Source organism: Boleophthalmus pectinirostris, unplaced genomic scaffold, assembly GCF_026225935.1.
Source record: "Boleophthalmus pectinirostris isolate CB_2022bp ecotype Guang Dong unplaced genomic scaffold, ASM2622593v1 HiC_scaffold_6, whole genome shotgun sequence".
In the NCBI taxonomy this organism is placed as follows: domain Eukaryota; kingdom Metazoa; phylum Chordata; class Actinopteri; order Gobiiformes; family Gobiidae; genus Boleophthalmus; species Boleophthalmus pectinirostris.
This window is the reverse complement of record NW_026571447.1, coordinates 3,033,720-3,045,779: the sequence shown is the minus strand read 5'-3', so window position 1 is coordinate 3,045,779 and position 12,060 is coordinate 3,033,720.

The following is a 12,060-nucleotide window of genomic DNA, read 5'->3' as shown; positions in this document are numbered from 1 at the left end:
TTCCTCGTGTCCAGCTGTGACGACGCTGTTTCCACTTTGTCCATGAGAGGTCAGAAGAAGGTCACGAGAGTTTCAATTAAAACAAAAGAATTTAAAATGAAAATGAAAGATCTGGAGTGGACACAGACGATTCTGTGTTTGGGCTCTGAATAACTCCATGAAAGATGAGGAAGTTCCCCTCGGTAGTACTTCAGATAATTTGACTTTAAGGACCTGCTGACCCCTGATATGAACCAATACCAGTGTGGGGACAGAAATACAGTTGTTGTTTTTTCCCCAAAGCCCATAACCACTTTGAACCCACACATGTACGACCTGACCCCACATTCCTCTCCCTCAATCTCCTGATCTCCTCCATCCATCTGTTGTGCAATATTTAGTTGGTAAATGGTCACATTTTTCTATAGCGCTTTTCCACGTTCAAGGCACTCAAAGCACTTTACAACAAGGAACCACTCACCCATTCACACACCAGTGCACACAGACACTGTGGGCAAGGTGGGTTAAGTGTCTTGCCCAAGGACACAACAACAGCAGCATTCATCTGCAGGAGCTGGAATCACACCAGCCAACCTGTGGGTCAGTGGATCTGACCGCTCAACCTGTGATGATGTTTATATGTCAAGAGCTGAAATTGAACCGCCAACCTTCAGATCAGTGGGCAAATGCTCTACCAACTGATCTACTGCCACCCAGCTCAATATCTTGATTGTTTTGTCTGAAGTGTCCCTGGGCAAACTAAGGCACGTCTCTCTACAATGTATGTAGTCTCAAATAGGGCTAGGCGATATGGAGCAAAAAATATACTGCGATATATTTTGCTATATCTCGATATACAATCTATATCTCGATATAGGATATATATCTGGATACGTGTACAGGAAAAATAACCCCCTAAAAACTACTGCAAAAACAAATATAGCAAATTCCACAATGTCTTTTTTATTGAAGTGCAAGAGGTCGACAGTTCATGTAGAAACAAAGTTCTTCTGCCACATTTAAGATTACGAAAAATCCCTAATTACATAAATAATAATTTAACTGTAAAATAAAAGAAATAATACATATTTCTATGTCCAATGAGATTCATTTGGTCTTCCGATATTCTATGTAATTAGGTTCTTTTTTTCAGACCCAGAGTGTTATTTCATACCTGACAGTTTGGACTGCTCACTAGCGTCTTCCTCAGAGTCACATGATGTTGCTGTGACGTGTCTGGTCAGCTGATTTTTACAGGTTTTGTCTCTGTCTTCCTACTGGTGGAGGCAGGACGACAGCGCCATCTGCAGTCCCACTTCCTCAGGACAGTATCCCAGGTGTGTGAGAGTAAAAAAAACACCACCAGTAGGAAGGCAGCGCCAAAACTTGTTTAAATCAGCTGACCAGACACGTCACAGCAACATCACGTGACCACTCTGAGGAAGACGCTAGTGAGCAGTCCAAACTGTCAGGTATGAAATAACACTCTAGCTCTGAAAAAAAGAACCTAATAACATAGAATATTGCCTTATTTTCATTCATAAAAAAAAAAAAACTCAACTCAAACTCATCTTTGCATAAACTCTGTAACTCTGTAACTTTAGCAGAAGAAGCTCAGGAGATTCCTTATTTTAACAGATCCATGTTTCTCACCAGCAGTAAGGAGCTCTGAGGTTTAATCCCACAATCCACTGCAGATCAAACCCAACGATTCCAAACACTATTGTACAAGTGACACTGCAGAAGATTATTCATTCAAATCCTCTGCATAAATAAACTTTACATAACGAAACTTTATAACAAATAACTGAACAAGTGAGTCACTGTGAACACGCCGACAATCCGTTGGTCCCAGACACACCCTCCCTACACGCCACAACTGAACAAAGCCCAGAGTCACCGTGAACGCACCAAACAAACAAAACCACTCACCCATCACACTGTTGGGTTTCCTTTAAAGTCCAGTGCGGTTTATTTGTGAAAAAAGTTTGAAAATAGACCATTTAATGACAGCGCGTCTTATAATCCAGAGCGCCTAATAGTGCAGAAAATACGGTATTTATTCTATTCTTTTGTACTACATTGTAAATATCCCACGTACATGTCTGCACTGGAGTGAGTTGCTTTTAATCTCACTGTCATTGTGTAAAGTATAAATTGTACATATAGTGACAATAAAAGGCATTCTATTCTATTCTGCTCTATTCTATCTTGTCCCTGTAGCTTACACGTGTTCTGGAGTGTGTGAGCTTCTTGAATTAGTTTGGCAGATTTCAGTTTTCTCTCCTGTGTCCTAGTTAAAAGAAAACTTTATGCACTTGTGACCTGCTCCGGCTCAGCTCTAAATACGGACAGGTTATAATGAGATGTGGCGTGAACCTCTCCTTCTTTGCGATGATTTAGATGGATACGAGTGAGGCCTGAGCAGATTGAGTCCCTGGTCACATCCTCCGTGTTTTTGCAGATGTATTCTAATGATTGTGGAGTGGTTTGAGAACAGTGCCCCCGGTGTGAGAGGTGAGGAGCTGCTAACGACATGAAGCTGTAAAGTGTGTGAAGTGTTTTAATGATCCTGACCTGGACTCAGCGTCGGCTCCAAATGTCAACGAGGAAAACAGACGGACGAGTATCTCTTCAGCTGTGGGTGGAGGTTGTGGTCGGAAAAACTCTGGTTCATTTGGGTGTATCATTAATTATATTTGGTGAGCATCAGAAAACAGTTTGCATCTAGAATTTTTACTAAATAGAAGTAAAGAATTCAATAGGTGAGTTTCAGCTGACGTCATTGTTATTAAAAGCCCGCGTTGCATGCTGGGAAATATTTTGGTCGGAGGCAAGAAACAGGATAGCGTTCAAACACAGTGCGTAACCTCACGTATTTCTCCCCGATAATGGTAAATTCCTGCTGCATTATCAGATGCACAAATAGAAGCACGGAAGAAGGAAAATGTTTTTCATATTCCAAGTGAAAAGAACCGCTAACGGTGAATTAAACGGCTTTCAAACATCCGCAGAGCAAACGTAGAAGATCCTAACAAACCGTGGACTCCAACAAGTTCAACAACACATCGAGACTCTTGGAGGTTTTCATCTTTTCTGCTGTGAATGGCCCAGGAGTTTCCACCAAGTCATTGTGGATATCACCAAAGTGAATATTTGTCCAGGTAGTTGGTGATTCAGACCAGAAATTTGGTTTGGTCCAACTTTTGTCGGGGTTAAAAAGGGTGATTTGGCTCCGTCGATGCTTATGACCAATTTCTGGTCAAATGGTCTTGGGTCCTCTGCCGTTAGAGTGGATAAATAACCGGGATCAATACCTTTTACGTGCTTTCTCACTCCGTCCGTCATGTTGAATTAGTGTTTCTTGCCGCTGACCAAAATAATTCCCAGCATGCAACGCGCACTTTTGTCAACAATGAAACTCGCCTATTAAAGGAACTGTAAAAAGGTTCTACAATCACAGCTGAACCAGAGCCTTAAACTTCAGACAGAGACACATCCAAGTGTTTCTCATTCTCAGTACATGGACAGACCTCATGTGAAAGCTCGGTCACCCACAGTGCTCGGCTTCAGTCAAATGAAGCTCATTGAGGCCTGCAGTTACAGGAGCAAATTAGGAATAGAATTGATTGATGAATGTTTCAAAACCAAAATGAAGAGTCTCACAGCAGCAGTTAGAGAGAGAGTGGCCATAGTTCTTCTATAAAAAGTGAATTGGAGATGGAGCCGGTAGCGTGCCCATGCTCACTTCCTATTTGGAACACGGTGGCTAGCGGGTTAGCTATGTCTGTTTACATAAACAGTCTATAGCACAGGTGGGCAATGCTTCCCATTCCCATTTTTCCATGGGGCCACATGAAAAACAACAAATATTGTGGAGTGCCGGTGTCCTGTCGATTTGAGCTCCCTAGCACTACTACACATGTGAAGACCCCCAAGCAAGATACAGTAAACATGTTGTCGATTTGAGCTCCTGAGGCAGAAGTGGAGGAACAAGTCACATATTAAAAGTGTTTTGGTTTTATTGTCTGTTTGGACCAGTTAAGTAACAACATTGTTGATTGATTTGTTAGATGGTTGAATAGTTTGGATTTAATATTTGATTTTATCATTCTCATTTTCATTACATTGTATTTTATTTTGTTTCCATGTGTAGAAAACATTGTTGCTTTGTTTAGAAAGCTGCTGTATAAATAAAATATCACTGTATTATAATAGGAAATTCACACTGTAGCCTGTGATATTAGTGTTAAATATTTCATATTTAATGCTTTTTAAGATGAAGATTTTAGTGTTTCCAGTCATTTCTTTGTCTTCTATAGTTTGAGTTTTATTTGATAGAAGATATGAGCCTGTGGAAATGAACTCTGCCCAAAGGTGGCCTGGTGGCTGAGTGGCTAGCACTCATGCCTCACAGCAAGAAGGTTCCGGGTTTGATCCCGGGTCATCTGGGCATTTCTGTGTGGAGTTTGCATGTTTCTCCCTGTGTCTGGATTGGTTTCCCCCATCAACCCAAAACATGCTACAGGTCTCCAAGAACAGTTGATAGTCAAGGTCAATTAAATACAATGAATCAATGAACCTGCCCAGGGACGACAGGTGGAAATATGCACTGATGCTACAACCTGCTGTACAATGCAGCTCCTTTAGTCAGAGTCTATTTGAGCAGAATACAACTATCAACATGAACTATGAAGATTCATATAAATTTGTTGTAATCATATGAACTATGATCAGCGTGTGCAAACAGCATCAAACCTGCATCTCTAATCCAAAGAAACATGTCAAACTGGGGAGGTCAGGCTTTATTGGATCTATACAACTGTAAACAGAAAAACGTAAGGTGGCTTATTTCAGCGGGGCACCGTGAATCGATAGACGTCACTGTCGATTTAGGCTGCGGTAGCTCATTTCAACGGGACAGCCCATTTCGACAAAACACTGGGCCAAAATACTTAACTCAGTTCTGCGTAATATTAGTAGAACTTCTTTATACAAAGCAGTAAATATCATTGTTTTGACGAGCTGCTCAGACTGTTAAGAGTTTATATTCTGACTAAACAATGAAAAAGTGAGACTGCCTTAGAAAAAACGTCATTTAAAAAAACACCTCTAAAATAAAAGTAATGCAGCTTTAGTTCATGCTTGAGGTAAAATTATAAAATATGTTTATTTTGTAATTCTAAATGAGCTTAAACGAGCCAATCAGAGTCAGCCAAAGGGTGTACATGGCCCCGGAGCTGGACAATGCTCAGGTCTGATCTATAGGTTAGAGCAGTGCTTCTCAATTATTTTCTGTCATGCCCCCCTAGGACGAATAAAACATCTCGCGCCCCCCCGCGTGACTATAGATAGTATCATTTGTCTATAAAATTGTTATAAGTACACCTCTGCGTAACACTGCCACCTTATATGACGCCAACAACGCTCGCTGGTTTACTGAAGTAGCAGTCACAAAGCGGGATGATTGTCGGCAATATTCGGCACGTTTTCGCTGAAAAAACTCAAGCGGCTTATCAGAGTGATTGGGGTGTAATGTATTTAAGTGACGCCTTAATTTATTGGGCTTCATGCTGTCGGCTGCCAACATTTTTAGACGCAGTAACACACGGGTCTTTCCTCGTCTCCCACCGTAGTCACAGTGAAGCCAAGCACTACATACGCTTCGTCATATTTCCTCGTCTTAGCTTTCGGGAGATTTTCGTTTGTCTCTTTATCTCCGTCTCTCTCCGTCTGTCTTCTCATCCCTGTTAAATATTTTTTCATGGTGTCACTTGAGGGTCTGCTACACTTCGTGTCTACACTTCATACTCAAACTCTGTGCTGTGTGCAAAGCGCGCATGCTCAGTGCAAACAAAACTCCTACACCACCGAGTGAATGCTCCCTGCGCACACTCTGCCAATGAGAGCGCCACTGCCCCCTAATGTAGTGGAAGTGCAATTGCACTTTATTCTAAAGGCCCGTTCAGACCAAAGCGTCAAAGTGTCCACTTTCTATGTAAAGTCTATGTGGACGCGCGACTAGAGCGTCCTGCGTTTTTGCGGCGCGTTTTCGGCGTCAGCGCGGCGCGAATCTGGCGTCAGTGCAGCGCGTCTTCAGCGTTTTGGCGTCAGCGGCCAAGACGCGCGTCCAAGGCGTCAGCGTCAAGAAGTTGAAAATGCTGAACTTTTCGCGTCAGACGCGCCGCGTCAATCAATCAGGGACGAGTATCCAGAGACGCAGCGACGTTATTATCAGGAAGAAAGACCCGAGAACCAGAACGAGAACCACCAACATGAACGGAGAATAAATATATACGCCACAATCACCGAGCCGATCGCGAGGACTACACCAGGACCGGACCAGGACCAAACCAGGACTAGACCGAGACTAAACAAGGACTAGACCGAGACTAGACCGAGACTAAACAAGGACTAGACCGGGACTAGACCGTGATTAGACCAGGACTAGACCGGGACTAGACCGTGATTAGACCAGGACCAGACCGGTATTAGACCAGGACTAGACCGGGACTGATCCAGTGTCATTAGCGGAGTAGAAATATATATACGCCCAAGTCGTCGACCCGATCTCCTCCGCTGATGTTTTATGTCATAAAAACACTCTCTCAGTCTGGTCTGACATTGTTTCGGGAAAAGAGCGGGACCGGGCTCTTGTTTCCAGGGCAACGGACGCGCGTCAAGTATTTTTGTCCCGTTCGTCCACGGCGTCAAAGATGCGCGTCGGGGGCGTCTAAACTCAAATGCAAAGGCTCCAAATAGAGGCGTCAAGGCGTTTTTGACGCTTTGGTGTGAACGGCCCTTAAGACAGTAAAAAAAAATAAAAATAAAAAAATAAAAAGCATGCTCCCCGAGGTCAAACGCGCCCCCTTTGACGGAGCCTGGGGGCGCGCCCCACTATTTGAGAAGCACTGGGTTAGAGTTAGAGGCATGTGAGGCTCATTCTGCTTTCTGATTTGAACCAAAACATTAAAACTATGACAAATAATGTGTCCATCATGTCAAATGTTTTTTTACTTTACATTTTTCTCATGCTGATTTATTCTTATCAGCAAAAGTTATATTTGATTTAAACATTTACCTCATATGTGCGACACTGACAAATCCCTGTTTATGGAAATTTAAATCAGTCTTACCACGACCACATTACATTATAAAAACAAAAATCTCTGTGCTCACTCCGGATCTAAATGAATAAAGACACACGTGAAACTAAATGACAGTTTAATTAAAAAATAAAACATATTTTGCAGACACAAAAATCACATGTACATTTGTAAACAATAGAAAATCATTATACACATTTTGGAACACAATAAAACAAACACTTCATTGTGTCAGTTCAGACTTAGTGTTAGATCAGTGATACGCCCCGAAGTGCAGGGACCTACAGTCAGAGTCTAATGCATGCCTTCTCTGCGGGAAGTCCTCAAAAAGTGCTCACGCCTTCCACAAACTTCCAACCGGAGATGCGGAAAAGTCGGAGCGCTTTCGTCATATGTTCCCCAATGAAAAGTTTGATCAGCTATTAACATGTACAGTATTTAGGTTCAATTGAGTAGGCTGAGCTCACGTTCTATTGGCGTTGTAATAGTTTCAGATGGAGGGCAGGGGTGTACTGTATATATGTCTATGGTAGAGTCACTGTTTTTGGAAGAAACAGAGATATGGACCATAAACAAGGACAGTTACACAGCCCGTCCTCCAGCTCACTTTCAACTACAGACACCGTGACATGAACCCAGCCTACTTTTCAGTCAGTCAATGCAGTTTGCCTATTTACAACTTAAATATACACAATTACACATGTATTTTTGTGAATAAAATGCTATGCTTTTTCCACATTGTACCAGTTTGTACCATTTTTACATGTAAAGGGCCTGGACCTGATATATATAATATATTCTTGTCAAGATAAACACACTATACAGCATGCACTATAAGGTCAAAGCAGCTAAAGAGAACAAAACAATTAAAAAAAATACTCGATTCTCTGTCTTGGTGCGTTTTCAACAGCGACAAAAAAGCAAATAGTAGTCAGAGGTTTGAGAACTCTAAGGAAACAGCTGCATGGAACTATCCAAGACAGAGGTTTCCATGTCGTGGCCGTAGACTGTATAAAGAAGTGGACTGAGGGAGTGCGACGTCACCCGTGGCGTTCGGCTCCAGTCAAATGAAGCTCATGGAGGCTGGCGGTGATAGGAGCGAATTTGGGGCCGAGTTGCAACCGAAGAGCCAATCAGGAGCGATTATGTTGACTGTTACGCCCATTCCCCTTTGTTTTTAATGTTCATATGTTCATTTACGGACAAAATTGATCATTGGTGTGTTTCGGATGACATCACGACATTCTACAGAACAATGTCATTTAATAGAGATGAGGCAGCTAAACTAAATATTGTTAAAATGCAGATTTTTGTTGCCATACAGTTAGTTGTTGTGTCTAGACACTGATAGAAATGTTCAGGTTTTGAATATTTAATAGTAAAGTACAATCTAATCGATAGAAAAAAACTGCCTCTTGCCCCTCATCTGGAAATATGACCTCATATTCTAGAATCTGAAAACTACCAATTGAGAGAAACAGGTGACCATTTTTGAATAGAAAGTGAAAAGGCTTTATTCACGCTTACGTCACAAACCAGGAAGACGTTTGAAAACAACGTTATAATAAGTCGCACTTTTTAAAAATTGGTTTGGGTGTTTCCTGCAACTAGGTCGGTGCGACTTATTAAAATGTTCACACTGACAGCCACAAGAGGGCGCTCTATGCTTGTGTGCCAGGATCTGTTACTCCTACTCCTACTCTTATTACTATTACTTCACTCTACTGCGCATGTCTCCTGCAGAAAGAGCCTCTGTCCTGTCTGTATCATTACTTCTGTATCACTGAAATGGTTAATTTTAAGTGACTTCAGTGACACTGAAACCATCCTGCCGGGATTCAGAAAGACCAGAATAATTCTAACTGGAACTGATGCTGAGTCTGACGACAGCGACACAGAAGAGGAAGCGGCGCTCTGTTTACCTCCGGAGGTCAAGGCCGAGTTGCTCAGAAGTGACACAGGATGAAGAATTGAACAGATTTAGTGATTTGGAGTGAGATGGAGAGTTTGGTAAACTTGTTCTGTTCTGTTGTTTATGTTATATTTATCTGAAGAACTGTTCATATGTGACGTTCTCTCTTCTATTCTTATTACTAGAACTTGGCTGAAAAGACAAAATGTCGGTTCCTGGTCTCTGATTTTATTAAATAAATTTCCCCCAAAAAGTGCGACTTACATATGTTTTTTTCTTCTTCATTCTGCATTTTTTGGCTGGTACGACTTATACTCTGAAGCAATTTATAACATGTCATTGTAGCGTTATGTTTGGTTAATCAACAATTCCAACCAGACCTCAGTTTTCATCACCACTGACACACAACACCGAGTGCACTGGTACATGTGATTAGAAGAGATAAGGCGCCAAATTCCAGATGATTCCAAACAGCACATACGTCTGCAGTCTTCATTTTACCTCTGATCACATTTACTTCAGTGGGTTTGATCACAGTCGGTCGGTGAGTCCAGTGTCGGGAAATACACCGGAAGTTTCATCACATGTTTCCAAACGTCTTCCTGGTTTGTGATGTAAGCGTGAATCATGGATCTATTAGAATAACTGGATAGGGTGTTGCTGCTTGTAGCTGCCTCCAGTTGACGTAGTGTCACTCACTGGAACTTCAACGGAAAAAATCCCATGGGCCAAGACAAGATTTTTCTCATAGAGACAAATCACAAACTGCTCATGTTTGGCTGACAGGGACCTACAACTTTCAAAAGTGTCAGATTTGTTGGCGATTTTTACCTATTTTTAGATCATAAACTTTTTCTCAGCTCAAAACCTTAAAAACACTTTACAATCGTTAGCTCCGGCTCCGCTTCGCTCTCGCTCCTCTCGCTCTGATTGGTCAAAGCGATCACGTGATACACAAACATGCGCTCTGTGCGTGCGTTCGTGTGCATTCACATGTACCCGTGGGAGAAGAGAGCACTACTGCACATGCTCGGTCGGCCCACAGCCACCTGAAGTACCTCGCCGGGCTAAAGGCGAATCTGGAAATATGCGCCATTGAGCTCGGCCCATTGATTGAATGGACGGCCATTTTGGAACCTGGGGGTTTGGCATGAATAGAGCCTACTGGAGTAAACGAAGCCGGAAACGCCCTCATACTCACTTCCTACCATTTGTCCTTTTATAAATACAGTCTACGGTCATGGTGCAACATCACAGCAGCAGAGAGGACTAAGTAGACGGGGCTAAAACATGTCTCTGGGTCGTGTTTCTAAATCAGGTACAGGCCCTTTAAACAATTAGCAGCAGAATTAACCACGCAACATGCGCCAGGATTTTGGTCGACAAACATTAAATCTACAAAAGCTTTCAAAATCAAGCTCTGAACATGTCAAAATAAAGTTACACTCGTTTAAAGCCACTATACTAAGAGTACGTGTGGGTTAATGCTTTACGTCTATGGAGTGATACATGTGGAAGTGCTAAAACTACACGGCGCTTTATTCAAGTACTACGGCCATTTTGCCACGATTTGATTTGAGCAGGGTTTTAAAGATGCACTGTGTGACTTTTCTGGTGTTTCCATAGTAGGGTGACCAGATTTCAGATTTTAAAAACTGGGACGCACCGGGGTTGGGATGGTTGATGGAGATAAAATAGTGAAAAAAGCACGTAACATTGCCCATTCTCGACTCATAATCTGAAGGACTGTTGTTGCATTTTTTTGTCTTATGGTCATTTTCAAACAAGGTTTCTGTATTTTAACTAAACAAATAACAATATATTCCTCTCTTTACTGTTGGTGGGCGTCAAATTAATCAGAAATGTGGACAACTTGGACATTTCTTGTATAAAATTGTGAGAAATCAGTGGTTTTGTATAAATCTGCAGGGACAGGGGACACAGTCCTGTGTCCCCGGGGACTGTCCCAGGGAAATAGGGATGTCCGGTCACCCTAATCCATGGAGATGCTATTGCCTGGCTTGTTCCACAGTATGGCATTATCTAGCCTCATGAAGACCAGCAGGTAACGCTCCTAGGTCACGTTACAAGTCAGATCTGTGGCGAGGCGAGCCAGACTAGAGTAAGAATGCATGGTTGTCAATGTGTTTGTCTACCAATAAAACTACCTGTAATTAAAAAAAAATGAAGACAGATTTAATACCATACTATGGAACATTTCATTCCAAGCAGTTGATAGTTTGCAGCTGATGTCATCAACAATACCTGGGGTGTGATGCTAACTAGAGGGACTACTTTGTAGTCCATAAAGAGCTAATTTAAAGCTGCTACACAATACAGGATTTTTCGGTCATAAACCATTTTTAAACGTGCGATAAAAAGCGCACACCGCAGACATGAGGAGAATCTTACGAAACTTAAAATCTCCGATCGTAAAGACTGCAGTGGGATCTGTCTGTAGACCACAGGATATAAAGTTGTGAGCGCGATGGCGTCAGCTGTTTCCTGTCTACAGTAAAACCAGTTGCTTTGAGACTCTTAAGTGTTCAAAGATCAGAGCTCAGCACTTCTAGTTTAGATACCAGACAAAACTGTGTCATTATTATTTCTGAAATGTGGTGCAAAATTTCAGATACATGATTTTTAAAGTGTAATAGATTGGCAATAAAGTTCACAGGAAGTAGAGTCACTGTCACTAATCTGCAGCTTCACCTCAGTCCGTGCGCTGTGTGGATGTAAACAGACACATTCTCGCCGTTTTACTTTTAAAGAACAATTCAAACTAAATTTACAGCGCTGTTTTGTGGACTGGATGTCATTATTTGCAGAGGATAATGTGAATAAGATGTTGAACTTTAAATTTACCACTTTACGAGAGGTGAGAATAAAGTCTTCTCATTATTTTCGCTGTATACCGAGTTTGTATCTTGCACCTCTGTGTCTGTCACTTCCCTGATGCTCTGTTTTATTGTCTGTTACCGTAGTGTTGCTGATGTTTGGTGGTTATGATACATGGCTTCAAAATCGCACATAAAGACAAAAAGTCTGGTCACACCTCCCCAA